A 16,561-nucleotide genomic window follows, 5' to 3' on the forward strand; every position below is an offset into this window, starting at 1 on the left:
GTATTCTAAAGAATAATTTGTGAGAAGGTCATGGGTGTGTATGGACTCGTGTGGGTAATTACAAAGACCAGAAGAGGACCTCACCAATCTCATGGAGTTGGAGCAGCTCGATATGGATGCTAGGAACTGAACTCCAGTCTTCTCTAAGGGCAACATCAAGTGCTCTTCAGCCCCAAGACATATCTCCAACCTCTATCTTGTGTTCTAAACAAATGCATCCCTGCATATGAACTTCAATGTGAATATCTGGGTTTCCACATGTACCCACATTAAACAGAAAACCCTAGTCCCAGGAATTATATGCCTCCTATGAGTTGCTTGTCAGGAAGATCATAGAGGCCTCTAAACAATACAGATCTTAACCCTCCACTTTGTTGCTCCCCAGAACTACATGATAAGGCCATATGAGTGATGATACCACACACCTTAAAGGCAAGACTTAGAAAAATCAGGCTAGAAGGGAGCTGAAATCATTCTCCCTTCAGGCTTCAGAGGTCTTACACAGCTGTGATTCCGAGCAAGGTGTGCCCACTTTTGTGATTGCGGTACTACCATTTGTTGTCTGAGGTTTCTGTCCTGCCTGGTTCCCTCAGTCTTTAAGTCCCAAAGAAATCACACAGAGGTCTACATTAGTTATAAACTGATCAGCCTAGTGGCTCAGGCTTCTTATTAACTCTTATAACTTATATTAGCCCATAATTCTTGTCTATGTTAGCCACGTGGCTCAGTACCTTTCTCGGTGAGGCAGTCACATCTTGCTTGCTCTGTGTCTGGATCACAACTGCAGACTGTGCTTCCCTCTTCCCAGCATTCTCATTTCCCCACCTCTACTTCCTGCCTGGCTAATGGCCAATCAGCATTTATTTAAAATATAAGTGGCATGGTAAAGACCATTGTCCCATCGCAATCATTATCGGGGTAGACTTCTGTTCTTTGCTCAAATTTGAAATGGGGGGAATCCATAACTGCAACCTAGTCAAAAAGCAATAGCAGGAAAGATCATTGGCCCTAGAAGAAACTGAATATATTCTTGTATACCTAAACTGGCATGGCATCAAGTTGTCTTCTAAATATTTATTAATAGACACATTCTTGCCTTCTTTTTTTATGTTAGACGTATTCAGTCATCTTCTTTCACTCTTGCCTTCTTTAGCATAGTTCACTGAGCACCTATCTGAGGTCAGTATTTTTTAAGGCTAAAGAGACACAGACCCTACAATGGGTTGAGTTCAAGTACTCGAGTTTGACAAAGTGTGTTAGAAGAATCCCATGCCTAGAGGGACTTTACTTTTGCATTTTTCTCAATAAAGGCTTTTAGTATGTCAAGTAAAAAGAATTTTAGAGTTTGCAATTGGCCCAGATGGGTTGATAATTAAAGTTCCTAGTAAGAGATAAATAAATAAATAAATAAATAGATAGATAGATAGATAAATAAATAAATAAATAAATAAATGCAAATAAGCAGCCATACCAAGAACTTATCCATTTGAAAATGTTCACAATATAATAAGAGGAAATAAAACCTGACAACTCTCATTGTGATGTCAGGTAGTATACCGAGAACTTTCATGAGCCACTCTTTTTAATCTAAATGAGAGCCTTTAAAACAGCTATTTGAGTGATTCATTCCAGGATACAAATGAAGACGTCCAAGTTTAGAGAAATCAGCATGATTGAATGTATCAGGAAGCTGGAATTTAAACCCAAATGTGTGTAAATCTAAATGCTGTGACTTTAATCATGGCTGACAATTTCAGGATCCATTAATCCTATCCTAATAGCAAACTATAAGTAAGATGTATGGATGGATTTACATGTACAACATTAATTAGTGTGGCAGGGTCTGTGACAATCAGGTCAACACAGAATGCCACCTCAGTATCAAAGTGTATTTCACATGATTTATTCAATACCAATAAAGGGGAGCTGGTCAGAAAACTACATTGTTAAGGCTTTATACTAAATATTTTTATGTTGTGACCAAAAAGGAGACTATCAGAAGTCAAAGGAATACAACCTGAGTCATTTTGAGGATGGTTTGTTCAAGGTACATGCCAATGACTATCAGAGAACCAAAAAAAAAAAAAAATCAACATAGGGAACTGCCCTGACTGATTTCTGAAATGGTAAACACTGCACTAACATGAGCCCAGCATGCTCTAAAATGTGCATAAGAGTATTTTACCCCTTCTTCCTTGCTGGGAGAAATTGTGAATACCTGATACAAGTTTCAGTCTGCTTAGAGAAGAAATGTCCAACTTAGCATGAAATTACAGTATAAAAAGTACCAGAAATAAATAAGAAGAGTTATGGGACACATACAGACACACGCACACACATGCACACATACACACAAGTTCTTCCAAAGAAAAGATCTTGAAACCCAGAGCTCTTCCCTTAATATATTTGTCTAATTAGTGCTCTGGACTGCATGTGTTTGTGTGAGTGTGAGTGAATGTGTCTCTGTGTGTCTTTGTGTATCTCTGTGTGTCTACATGGGTATGTCTGTGTGTCCAAACTTTCTTACACCACTCATGGGTAATGCTCAACACAGTAAGTGACAACACGCAATCACCATCCATGTAAATAGAGCTCCGGCTTGTAGCAGATGTTCTGGAAGCCCTTTCTTCACAAGGTGCTAACAATTCAGTGACAGACTAGAGGAGACGCTGTCAGGGAGGCCCATCAGAGAGATGCTTCAACCTGGGTGCACGGCATGGGCTAGCTCCCAAAGAAGCTACTCAGTCAGAGAGCCATCTATTGGTAATTACGCAGATATTTACCAGTATAGCAACATGCTGACATGCACAAACTGTATTATTAATCCAAATTATTGTAAAATAAAGCAACACATAGGAGCTAATTCAGATCCTTTTAAAAATCCATTTTATGTTGAATACCTCAATACAATAGATACCAAGATTATTTTAAAAAAATCAATGTTCTAATGCAATTCTATCTTGTCCATATTTGCTAATTTGTCTAGTTGCTACCAACTTACCATCCCAATATCTAAGGGAAAAGTGCATTTCCTGTAACAGGAAATTTGAAGTAAACCATCCCCACCTTAGATATTTATCAAGAAATAACTAAAGACTAAATATATAACTAAGGCTCTAAGGTCAGTAGATAAGAGAGTAGAGCAGGGACAGCCAAGAGCTCAGAATGGACTTAGGGCTGCCAGACCCAAGGCTTAACACCTATAAACAGAGAAGCACATTTTCATATGCTCACTTCTTTATGACCATTACTAACCAGCATTCCATCTACCTCTTCACTGTATTTGAATCTATTCTTCTTTGGCTACCTTACCTGCTAACCAGCTAGTAACTTCTTAGGATAAATTTGGAAAACAAAACTGAAAGTTCAGAGACTGCCCATGGGAGCTCTCCTTCCTGTCTCCAGAAGATTCTGGAACTCCCAGGCAGCATTGCACACTGCACTGCGTGCAAAATTAGACAGCTGGGTCATGGTATCGGAGGCATTATTGTTCTCATTTTGAAAGCAACTTGAAGGGGTTATTGTATAGCATAGACAGGATTCCTCAATCCAGGAAGATTCATGTTCTTTTAACCCTGTCGTCTATGGCAACCGCCAGAAATGTTCCTAGTGATCTAAAGCCCCTCTGCAATTTTCATCACCTCCTTGTTTTCCTCGCTTCCTCCCTCTGGCATTAGGACTGGGTCATGATAAGGCACCGGATTAGCTGAGAATCCTGATGTTTTGTAATTCTGGAGGAGAATAAGATCCATCTGAACGCATTTTGTTTGGGTTGGCTTCCTCAGACCTCCTTTGACCCGGAGCCAAAAACTACTTCAGCCGAGTTTTCAGTTTTGCCCCCTCTGTGCCCCAACGGTTTGTGTGTGTGTGTGCACGCGCATCTGTGCGCTTTGTTCTTGTCATTTCCAAGAGGCCTTTGGTATATGAGGTGTTAAGTCGTTTTGTGAAAGTTCTGTGGCAATGCTAACATATTCCATTGATGGTGATCCCCGCAGCTGTTAATCGTCAACATCTCTGTAACTCTGACAAAGCAACAGGACCTGACAACGTCACCAATTCTGCGGGGCCATGCTCTCGTTGGTAGGAGGCTGAGGCAACGGTTTGCAACACATGTGACTATTATTTTGCTGTGTATCAATTATAGGATAACAAATCATTAAAATTAGCCACAGATGCCTTTACGGGTAGAAAACAACCAAAAGATTCCCAATATGGAGATTAAAGGCAGGAATGGGACATTTTTTCCTCTCCTGAATAATAAAGTCGGGCATTGAGGAGGGAAAGGCTGATGACGTTCTGCTCTGGGAACCTACCTGGGATTTGCACACATCCTGGGTTTACATATTCTCAAAAGCACCGTTTTGAAATTGACCGTTCTTCCCTCCCTCCAACTCCATGTGCATAAGGGGACGCATGTCGCCAGTGGTTAGTGAGGGCACAAGGGAGAGGTTGCCCACACTCACCTCCTCCTTTCTCTTTTGGGAAGTACAGCCTGCGAGCCAACCACAGGGAGTTGTGTGCTGTTGTGAGATAAGGTTCTGTACAGTTAGAAACGTTTCTGGCTGTTGCAGAGGAGGACAGGGTTAGTAGGACATGAATCTTCCTAATTTAAGGATCCCGTCTATGATATAAAATAACTCACTAGCTGCTGACAAAATGATAGCAACAATGCTGCCAACACTCTGAGCCTGCTGCCGAAGTGTGCTGGCAGCTCAACATGCAAATGCTGCCTTTGAGTCCCAGAATCTCCTGGAGGCAGGAAGGAGAGACCCATGGACAGTCCCTGGGTCTGCTTTGTTCTCCAAACCTCCTGTCTCTGGACACAGCAAGTTACTGACATCTCATCAGAATGACAAAACCAGAAGAAAAATAGTGACAGTAATGATCCCGTGGAGGTTTGAAGCCAGAAGAGTTGTGTGCTGGAAAGATGGACGGGTGACCAAGAGCTCCCTTTCTGGACAGTTAACTGAGCCTGTGCCCTAGGCTGAGGAGCACACTGCTCAGAGGTGACAGCCCCACACACTCTGATCCTGACTCCCCTGTAGGTCAAGTTCAAAGCCCATTTCCCAGGTAGATCCTCTCTCTGCTGACTCCAGGCTACTCCAGGTGAGATGCCAAGCTCTACTAAACCAGGTATCCCAGACCTCTGGGTCCCTGTTATCCTTGCTAGTGATAATGAACCAAATTAACATTCACGTGGACTTGGTAGTTTTTGAAGAATATACTGGCAATCCTCCGGAAGAGATATTGGCCAGGGAGTTAATCCAGCTAAATCATGGAATGTTTTCATAGTGACACTTGGTTTCTCTCTATAAGTTCCCCCAGATAACTGGATCTCATTACTAAGCTTTTGGTGTAGCTGATGAGGGGCAGGATAGCCCTAACTCTGAAGGATGCAAAGAAAATCACATTCCAATGGTCAATAGTCTTCCGGCTGTGTGTTTCCTGATATCCCCTCGGCAGGCCCAGTGATGACTGGAGTACGGAAAGCTAAGCGAGGGACTGGCTTTGGCATCGGGTGAGAGGCGAGGCGTGTGTGAGCTCGTGTGTTAGTGAGTGCACATCTGACCTCACAGATGGTGGACTGCGTGAAATGGGGTAAGAAAGTAGCAGCTCAATTTACTGCGTCGCGCAGACTGCTTTCCAAACTCCGCAATGGACAATTTAGTCCCAACCACCGTGGGAAGTGTGGATAATACAAACAGGAAACCTGGGATCCCCAGCGCAACTAATCTCTGTAAAAATGGCCATAGCCTGAGGAAGCCATAAATCCCAAAGCCACCTCACACCATCATTTACTCTGCATTAGTATCTTCCCAATAAGTGGATGAAAGAAGACCATGTAGTCATGTAGGACAAAACTTTAAGGTCTCCCTCTCTTTAAAACACTCCTGCGCATGCGCCCTGCCAAGCTTCACTCCAAGTCCCTGCCTAGTCTGGGCTTTCTTTGCCCCTTTCCCATCAAGCCTCAAATACTACTCTGCTATCATGCCATTTTAGGGCTAAAGACATAAAAACTGCTTTTTGTTTGTTTGTGGCAAACTGTCTGATTCAAAGCGGCCTCAAACTCACTGTCTATCTAGGGTGGTCTTGAACTTCTGATCCCCCTGCTTCTACCTCCGGAGTGTTGGGATTGCAGGTATGTGCCAGCAAATACAGTGCAAGGGGTGGAACCCAGGGCCTGGTGTCCACTAGGCAAGCATACTGTCTATTGAGCTACAACTCCAATCGCCAAATTGTTTCTGTTGTTTAAAAGGCTACTTAGATTTATTACATGGCATAATATCCTGTCCAAAATAAGCATTGCAGCCAATACTTTCAGTAAGAACAGGAAATCATGTGGGTCTGAATAAATGGCCATTGTGGAAAGCAGAGACGGCCAGGAGAGGATGGTACTCCTAACTCATAGACTATGTGGTTTCACTAAGTCAAGGCTCCTCCAGGAAGAGACTTTCTGGAAAACTCTTGGCTTCTTGTCTAAGCAATAAAGTGATCTTATAGGCTACAAGCTTCACAAAATTCCTACAGGGTATGAAACTGGGGTGTCATAAATTGAGAGAAGTGACAGGAACATAACAAAATAACAATCTAGGTCAGCACACAGCTTCATGGCTTTGCAGGCTTCCAGATAACCCATCCACAGTTAACTAAAAGCAGGACCACTTTATGCCCAGTTGCTAACTCAAACCAAGTGGCCAAAACAGTGTAGTGGTTCCCCATTCATTAGAGTCCACTTAAAATTCAATGAAATGGAAACAGGAAAGTACTGTGGGAGAGACCAGTTTCTCAGTGCAAACTTTTCAACTCACCTGGATTTAATCATGTACTGTTAGGGCCTTACTCAGGGCGAGGACTCATTCATTGAATAGGACCTTCTCTGGTACTCAGTCAAGTGAAGGGCTGAAATCTAACTTTTTAGTGTTTTGTTTTCTTTGTTTAATTGTTCCATATTTATAGAGTATGGATAGACAAGCATCCTAGAAATATCTATATGCAAAAAAAAATCAGGGGATTTAAACATCCAAACAGAAAACTGAAGTTTTTGTGATGTGCAATCCCAGAGCCAAAAACATAGAAGGTCACTAAGGGCATTTGTGTCTCCAGTATTTTCCTTCCCTATTCATCAGCTTCTTTCTGTTAGACAGCCAACTAGCTCTCTTTGCAAAACCACACTGATCCAGAATGTGCACTGGGTTTTCCCAAGCTTTGATCACTGGCCACATCCAACAAGTTCCTAAACAACCACCACGCTGGGCCCATATCAGAGACGTTACCTGGGTGACATCATTTTACTTTTTCATCACTCTCTAAAAGCACTCAGACTGGAATCTGAGAGGGTCTGCTGGCCCTCTGGACTCCTGCACAGGCAGCGTTGCCAAGTAACCCCTGTGTCATCTACAGACGGACTTTTAGCAGCCAGGTGTTTGCATGGACAACAGCGGTGGTGGATGTGAGTCACAAAGCAATCAGATGGGCAGATAATGGTTTGTGCCATCTGTTGTGCACGTGTCCTGCAGCGTGTTACTATCCTGGACCTTCTAGGCCATATAGTTTACACAGATGGTATTCCCCAGACAGAGGCATGGTGTGACTGATGCCATGCAAAGATTCATCCTAGTGTAAGACAATAGATAATAGCCTCTCTGCCCATGTTTTTAAAACCAGCTCCCTTGTCACCACACATGGATGTATAGCTGAAAGGCTTCCGGTTTTTAATTAGAACTTGCTGCTGCACGACTCCTGTCTCATGCCACATTGGGTTTAAAGAGGTAAACAAGGAGAGTGGTGTGTAAGAATTTGATTTTGTGACTACTAGTCACTGAGATTATTTATTCTCTTTAGAGTAAACACTCTACGCCAATGAATTCATTTTCTCCTATAATAAGTGGCCTTTTCCATGGTTGAACAGACATGCATTCTGTCTTCTTGGCTCAGCTAAGAGGGAAGATATGTGCTCATCCCAGAAGAATGCACTGCAAATGAGATCCAGAATTGGCTATTTCTTTAAGGTGCCAGGATATCCGACTTCTCGACTTTCATCATGAACTTGGCTCGCTCAGATAAAAGAAAGATAAAGTGCATTAATCACAGAGCAAAGATACTGAAAAGACTCAGAGAAGTCCGGGAAGGGGGTGGGGACAATGAGTGAATCTCAACTATAGACGGATGCCTCAGACTTCAAAAGATCTCTGCAAGAAGATAAAAATGAATATATTTTGAGATCAATTCCTAATCCTGGAGGATTTTCATAAAGGACACGGGGCAACAGAAGTATCCATAAAAGTCCCACACTCTGTTCTCGTATTTTCAGTATGGAAAGGAGTATTCACCTAGAAGAAAACCCAGATCTATAGGGTCATGCTTGTGTACAGTGGCAGGGCGAAGGACAGGAAAGAAGAGACTTAACGGAAATGTCAACAATGGTCGCTGTTGGAAGGTACAGGGTGAGGGAAGATTGGAGGAGCCTTTCCTCATCCTGTTGTGCTTACTCTTCTTCTTCAAGCACACAACATTTTACTGAAGTTTTAAGACATTCCTACTCACAAGCCATAAAGGCCATAGGGTAGCTCCAATAATAAAGTGATCTAATTAGGATCTAGTGATGCCTACTGACTACATGGGAACATGAAAATTGTCTTCGGTTTACAGCCCTCAGAACACTGAATGAGGAAAGTTATTTTACGACGTCTTGTATGCCCTCATCTATAACCTCTTTTCCAGCATCAGATCAAAACGTGATCCTGAATCTCTCAAAAGTCAAGCTATCAAAGCTACAATAATCCCTCCGTAGAACATCTTGTGAGTGCCTTTTCCATCTGAGATATTGGAGAATTCTTTCATCTCCAGGATTTGCTTGAAAATGACTATATTTTAGACGGTTAATGCATGAGAGGTATCCCCTCATAAATATCATATATATTACAACTGTAATTGCGATAATGCCGCATTTTTAAAGTTCTTAAGATTATAAGTATAGCACAAAAGCAACATTAACACTTAATGATGGGTGGATGGATGGTCAGCAAATGGGCAAACAACGCAAATGGAAGAGCTATTCTACTTTGATTTCTAAGTGACACGGAGTTTAATGAACAAGTCAGGATACAGTCCAGGAAGACAAGTTGCCTCTGATGTTACTCAGTATTTTGTGAGGTAGGTGATCTGGTGGGCCTCTGGGCCAGGATCATAGGCAGATAGCACCGTCCCTGCAGTAGCAAAAAGCTATGAAAAAGAAGAGGAAAAAAAAAAGAACACTTCATCCCACTCTCTACATACAACATCCCTACATGCACACATATTCAGGGGGAAGAATGAATTTCCTGGCGCACATTACGAGTCTCTTCTGGAGATGTTTATAGTCACAGATTCACTTTGATAAAGGTGTTTAAAAAATAAGAGAGAGACCATCCAGTTCATACTTTCCCTTTGTAATCAGCTGCTAAAAGTGATAAAAGTGTACAGGAGATGAGGCGGGAAGGGAGAGAGACAGACGCCTACATGGAAGGAGATCAAATAAAAAAGTTCAAAGTGGCAAGTAACACTTCATCCCAGTTCCACCCTTGGGCATTGGCTAGCTGGAATGTTATCATTACCTATAAGAGGCCAACTGCAAAGAGTTCAGAGAACCCCTGTAAAGCCTGAGTGAAGACCCAGATCCAAGGATGTGCAAATGATGTCGCTTACCGCTGCAAGAGCTCACCAAGGTCTGCTAGCCTACCCTAGAAAGCACAGCAGCTGACCCTGAGTGCAGACTAAGTATCAGGAGTTCCCTAGGATGCTCAGAAATATAGCACTGTTCATCCCTGTTCCCAGGATTGTGGGCTGTATGCAGGGTAAAAATCAATGGCTCTAAACTGCACATTTTTGCCAATGTTTCTAAACTGAAGAATGTCTAATGTGCTATTTGTTCTCACCAATGTCAACTTAACTATTTAAAACCATTTTATGAATCCCAGCTCTTTGAAGGAAACAAGCTCTCTCTCCTTACTCTGGCAGGATTCTTGCTTACATAGATAAGCCAGACCCAGACACCATCAGGTTCCTCACCATCCTTACCTTGGAAGGACCGGTCCCCCAGAATCTGCCACTTTTCTACTGGGTTAACATGCCTAACCCTATGTTACACTTTTCCACAGCACCAATATACTATGAATCCTCAGTCAGTGCATAAAACATATTTCCTGTCACCTGACGCATGGACTCTAGACTTCTTCCTTAATCAACTGTTGCAATTCCTTTTATTCCTTATTTGTCATATCTAGAAAAATAACCAAAATACTAATCTTGATTTCTACTCTCTATTTCATTTCCAAACATTCACATACCTCAGCAAAATATTGCCAAAATATGCCAAAAATGCCAAAAATATTTATCAGGCTGATTAAAAACAACTATCAACCATCCTTCATGCCTCTTTCATCTCTACCCTTTGTCTCCCATATATTTAAATATATCCTGGACTTTCCCTTCTTTATCTATTTAAAGTGACACAACCCTGGTTTAAAAAATACTAATATCTATCACTGACATTAAAATAAAAACCTCCCAAATCATTCCAGTTTGTATAATATTACACAGTCAAATCATAACTATAAGTTCGGTAGCCAAAATGAAGTATCAGTGGCCAAAGTAACTGATTATATTTACTTGCAAACCCTTTGCCTTTATAATAATATAATTAACTTCCAAGTAGAGTAAATTACATATATTTTTATAAATGATAACTATAACTATAACAAATATTGTGCATTTTACTAAGCCTTATAAGCATTTAATTACCAAGGTGAGAATTAATTCAAGTTGCTACTCAGTATTGCCAACACTGAAGTGAGCGCCATCAGTGGCCACCTGAAATCGACTCCTAAGAGGCACTTGCTCTTCTACCTCCACAAACTGTGTTCACAAAGCTATTAAAAAATTATCAAGAATACAAATCATGATGTACAACTCCTGGATTTAAAACGCGATGTGGGATAACACTCTCGTTTTCTCGGTCTTTCTTTAAATATTGTCCTCAAAGAAAGGCTAAATGTGAGCAATGAGGAAGGACAGGATACAGGCAGTGGTCGTGAGTTACAAATGAGAATATAAAGCTAATTGTTTTTCTAATTCAATTCTGTTGTGGATTGTTTGATTTGTGTGGTAGAAAAATTTATAAATGATACCGAGAGTTTTAATATTAATGTGAAGTCCCACAACTTCTGTTCTGAATTCATTCTCTGACTTTGTAGAAGCTCACTGAGTTCTGTTGACTTTGTATTCAATTAATTTGGGTGGGAACTTTTTGTCTATTTGCAAGATTTTTATAATAGAGTTTATGAAATTAAAAGATTAAACAATTATCTCACATGTCAAGTGTTAGGGCATATGAGGCTTCTCAGCAGACAAATTTATTTCTTTTCTTCCCAGGAAATAAGGTCACGTGACTGAGTTGAGCTAGTGAATGGGAGAAGACCTGAAGTGTGTGCAGCTATCAAGTGTGTACAGGTATCAAGTGTGTGTAGCTAGAAAACGTACAGATACCAGTTGTATGCAAATATCAGGTGTGTGCAGATACCAGGTGTATGCAGATGATACCAGGTGTGTGCAGATACCAGGTGTGTGCAGATACCAGGTGTGTGCAGATGATACCAGGTGTGTGCAGATACCAGGTATGTGCAGATACCAGGTGTGTGCAGATGATACCAGGTATGTGAAGATACCAGGTATGTGCAGATGATACCAGGTGTGTGCAGATACCAGGTGTGTGCAGATACCAAGTGTTTGCAGTTACCAAGTGTGTGCAGATACCAAGTTCTGCAGAAACCAAGTCTATGCAGACACCACCTATGTGCAGATACCAGATGTGTTCAACTACCAAGTATGTGTATCTATCAAATGTGTGCAAATACCAGGTGTGTGCAGATACCACGTGTGTGCAGATACCACGTGTGCACAGATACCAAATGATCTCCAAAATGGACAGCCACTCCCAGAGGCTCCGTGTGACTGGAATGTAGGTGAGCTGCTGATGAAGTAGCTTATCAAAGCATTAGTGATGTGTATGGGTCTAATCACTCATGATGAAGGGGCTTACTGTTCCTCTTCTTAGAAGAAAAAAAGAAAGTTCATAACACAGAGTAGTCACTCAAAATGTTTTTTTTAATGAATGAAAGATGAGAAGCATATTGCAAAACAGGCACAGATCCTTTCAGAATGTCAAGGAGCTGAGAATACATTTGCTTTTAGTAAGTTCATCTACATGACCTCGGTGATATTCTTTAAAGGGAAGGAATGAGGGGGGAGGGAGGTGCAGAGGAATAATGGGGGAAATTCATCTTATCCATGGTCATCTCTTGTGTCCAGAATAAAGAAAAATTAATCATTTAAAAAGAGCCAATACTTCTTTATTAGTTTATTTTTTTCCTACACTGCACATTAATTTTGGTGGCGAGACACACTAGAAGCTATGCATTTTACAGTCATTCCAGGTTCTTCTCCAGTTTCTTGCCCTTTACCCAGATCATTCTTGATTTTTTTTCCTTTATGTGTCTACTGCTTCCCAAATGGTCTCATGGTCCTCTCAAACCTCTAAGCACAAAGCTTACACACAGGAACAGAACCTGCATCTCCTCAGGTGAACAGTAGACAGAAGCTAGAAGTCCTGACAGCTCCTTTCGAAACATGCTACTATCAAGATCCTGAGGTCTTTTTGAGCACGCTCCCTCATATTTTTTTTCATCAAAACTTTAACAGTAAAAGAACTAGGTGTCTTTTTCTCCCTGGAGAGTGTTTCCTGAAGAAATTGACAATGAAGAAGCTCATGTAATTTTTTACACAAAATATACATAATGATGAGCCAGCTATGAGACTTTCAACTGTTTCTACTGCATGTTGGGATGCTAAGTTTGATTCCCATGAATTCTGTTTGGAAAAAAGCCAACTCCTCAGGCAATGTGCTCTGCAACTAGGGAATCTGGGTCAGTCAAGAGGACAAAAGACTCCATCCCATGGCTAACGTAGAACCTTGGCCTTCCCAACCCCTATGTGATGGAGTGATGTCGCAGCCATCTTTCCCACTAACAGTCTTTGGTCCTGATCGTTGTTACAAAAAGTCTGAAGCCAGCCATTGCTTTAGAGTGTTCCATAATATATTTTGGAAAGACTCCTCTTAGCAGAACTAACTGAAAATAGGGCATGTGCTAAGTCCAAAATATGAGCTTTTCATAAAATGCAGACACAATAACAGACTCGAAGTATAATGGAAAACATTTATACAAACCATTAAGTGACGGCCAAACCCTTCCTTTTATGAAGAGAAATCTAAGTGTACTGCCTTCTAGCGAGAGTCTTAGGTCTTCGAGCTTAAGCTTTGATGTTCCCCTGCCGAGCATTCTTTCTCGGCTTTATTCTCTGTGCCGTGCACTCTGATAATGAGACTTGGTTTTATGGCTCCTCTTGATTTCCTGCACGAACCCAAGGACATAAAGAAGGGAATTTTGAAACTCTGGCTTCCCTATTAACCCATGGAGCATTTTAACCTGTGGAGTTACATTGTAAGAAACACAGAAGCAAATCTTCCCTAAGCAATTCAGTGAGGGGATGTCTTCCAAATAAAAGTCAAGCACAAGATTTTGTGATACTAAAAGTTTGAACATGCCCATACCGATAATAGAAAGCCTGATTTCCCACTGAGTTACCATGCTACTAACTGAAATTGCATGATGTTTGTGGGCACATAAATTACACTACACCAACCTTTAGCTGTTTATTTTATGACATGGCTCTTCAGTGTCCCGAAGAAAATATTCTTCCTGAGAGTAAACGAAGAAGAAATCTGGATGTCGGCAGTTCCCCCTCTCCCCAGTCATAAAGATCTGCCTTGATCTATATTTGGTATTTTACTCTTCAAACTAAACAAACAACTGTTGTCTTTGTCAAGACAGGAAGACATTTAAAACTCAGAACGATTTTGGATAATGGATGAAAGCACACACGGTTCCCAGTATCAGGAGTGAGGGCTGAGCGACTGTTATAGCTGATTAAGGGGGGCACATCGGAGAAGATTCAGCGCTCTGCTTATCTCTGGACCTTTCTGTCTGAAAGATGACATCAGAGAGCCTGCTGCATCCCTTAGTTTACAGCTCATTGTTTAGAAGGCTCTGCCTCAATGAAGAACTAAAGCAAAAGCTATTAAATTACAATGAATTGTTGGTTCTGTGGCCTAGTTTATTGGGAATGAAAAGGAATAAAACAGCAAAATTCTTCAGAGACTCGCTGCAATTCACTGGGAATGTTCACAGCATAAATTCTCTACGTATATGCTATATAAAAGGAAAGTGGGAGAGATCCCAGAAGGGCTCTGACTGAAACTGTCATTTTAATAAGTGGGGTCAGAGTGTGACCCTGTAAAAAAAGATGTTTAAAGAAGAGGCAGACAATTCCCCCTCCTAATTAATTAACTGTTTGGCCATGAAAACAGATCTTAGCCTCCTTAGATCTTTCTCTCATAATCTAGAGAAAGGGGGCTGAAGAAGATTGCTCCGGCTTCCCTTGATTGATGACTGTACTGTCCTGTTTCAAGGGATGTGTAAGAGATTCAAAAAAGACTTTTCTTTTTGTGACATCATGACTAAGCCTTAAAAATCACCAAATAGCTTCTCCTCACTCTGGTTATGTTTCATTCAAACGTTGCTGCTGTGGTTTCTTCATATCTCATATGGATATGTTTGTAAAAAATTCTCCCCAGGTTCCATACTTCCTAGTACTTAGCATGAGGAAAGTGGCAGCTGCCTCTCACAGAGACCTGATGTGAAGAACCACCTACCTGGGCAAAGCTCAGCAGGCCTTGTAACTTCACCCATTCACCCCAGAAAAATGTAAAAACAGAAAGTTCATCAGTCTTCCAAGAAACCTTTGAAATCCATTCTTCCCAAACTCCAAGTAATAATTTATCTTGCATAAAATAGAGAGGGCTTTTGCTGCATCCAGTGCAAAGACTTCAAATAAATGTACAATCCAGTGTTTTCCTTCCAAGACCCTCTCCTGAGTCTGAGATAATGGCATACATCTGAAATCCCAGGACCTGGGAGGTGGCCACAGGAGGATCAGGAGTTCAAGGTCATTCTCAGCTATATAGAAACTTCAAGCTACCCTTGGCTACATTAGTCTCTGCCTCAAAACATACAAACAGCAGCAGCAGATGATCATCCTATATTTGAGCAACTGACTTGGTGAAACAATATGAAAAATGATTTTTTTTCTTCCATTGTTTGTGGTTCCGCATATTTCAAACAATCTACTTAATTCTTCTAATGATATAATGGTGTTGCGTGATTTTTCCTGGGCAGACAGACATGAGAAACGATCTTTTTGCCCCAGATAGGACATTGACAATACATCAACAATGATTCTATTAAAGTCTACGTTGGCATGCCAATCAGCTTATTGGGGTTACTTACAGGAGTATTGGTGAAGTTGGGCTTAAAGGAGCATAGATGACTGAAAGGTAACTCTCTCTCTCTCTCTCTCTCTCTCTCTCTCTCTCTCACACACACACACACACACAAACACACACACACACACACACACACACATAACCACCCACCCTAGTATGGATAACAACTCATAAAAGCTGTAGCCCTGAAGCTCTTGTAGGCAGCTCAACAGGTAGGAGAGTCTCCTTTCCTCAGCAGTCCTTACTGCCTGTATGACCCCGTAAATGGGAAGCTTTTAAGTTTCAGGGATTTATTGAGACTTGTGAGTTGTTAACTTCTTAATGAGTCTCCTTCCAGAATGGAGTATTTCACCTCTGGGGGAAAGCTAGTCATGTAACATTCCATCTTTTTCCTCCCACTCATTTCTCCCCCTCTGCCATGATGCTCTTGAGCCTTGAAGGTGTCTATCTAAAGCTAATTGTTGTGTCACTATGGTACAGAAGTCATCACTCATTCCCAGCGTTCTCTGGGGCACATCATCATTTGCCAAAGGAAGTTTCTTCCTATGGGAGATGGTGACTGAAACTGCGGTGATCTCCTGGCGTGCACACAAATGTTTTATAGGCACACCATATCTATTTAAAAACAATACCAGCTATTTTCCCTTTGGGGCTTAGGAGATCCTCAACCCCAGGCTTTTGTATTTATTTAATGAAATGTTTTCCCAGGGGATAAGTATCCTAGTTTGCTTTTCTATTGCAGTGAGGTAACATTCTCACCAAAAGCAGCTTGAGGAAGAAAAGTTTCTTTGGCTCACACTTGTACGCTATGACCCTTCACTGAGGAAAGCCAAAGCAGAGTCTCAAAGCAAATAAGTAGGAACTTGGCTGACAGTTGTCACTGTCTCCCCCATAATCTGTACCATTCGCCCAATACAAGCCTTGTCGGCAGAAACATACAAAGATCGAGTGCTTGACAATCAGGTGGGAGAGATCTAGTATGTCACATGTCATCTTTCATGTTCCTCCTGACATGCACGTCTTTACATGTGGCTTAGATGTGTGCATCTCTCTCTTCCCTTTTCTTTCCTTTCTCCTCTATTTTCAGATTGTCTTTTGAAAAGTATTTACTTGCATTACTTTTAA

The sequence above is a fragment of the Microtus oregoni genome, unplaced genomic scaffold, assembly GCF_018167655.1.
Source record: "Microtus oregoni isolate MIOR12 unplaced genomic scaffold, Mior012 000000F_ref0000247, whole genome shotgun sequence".
Classification (NCBI taxonomy): Eukaryota; Metazoa; Chordata; class Mammalia; order Rodentia; family Cricetidae; genus Microtus; species Microtus oregoni.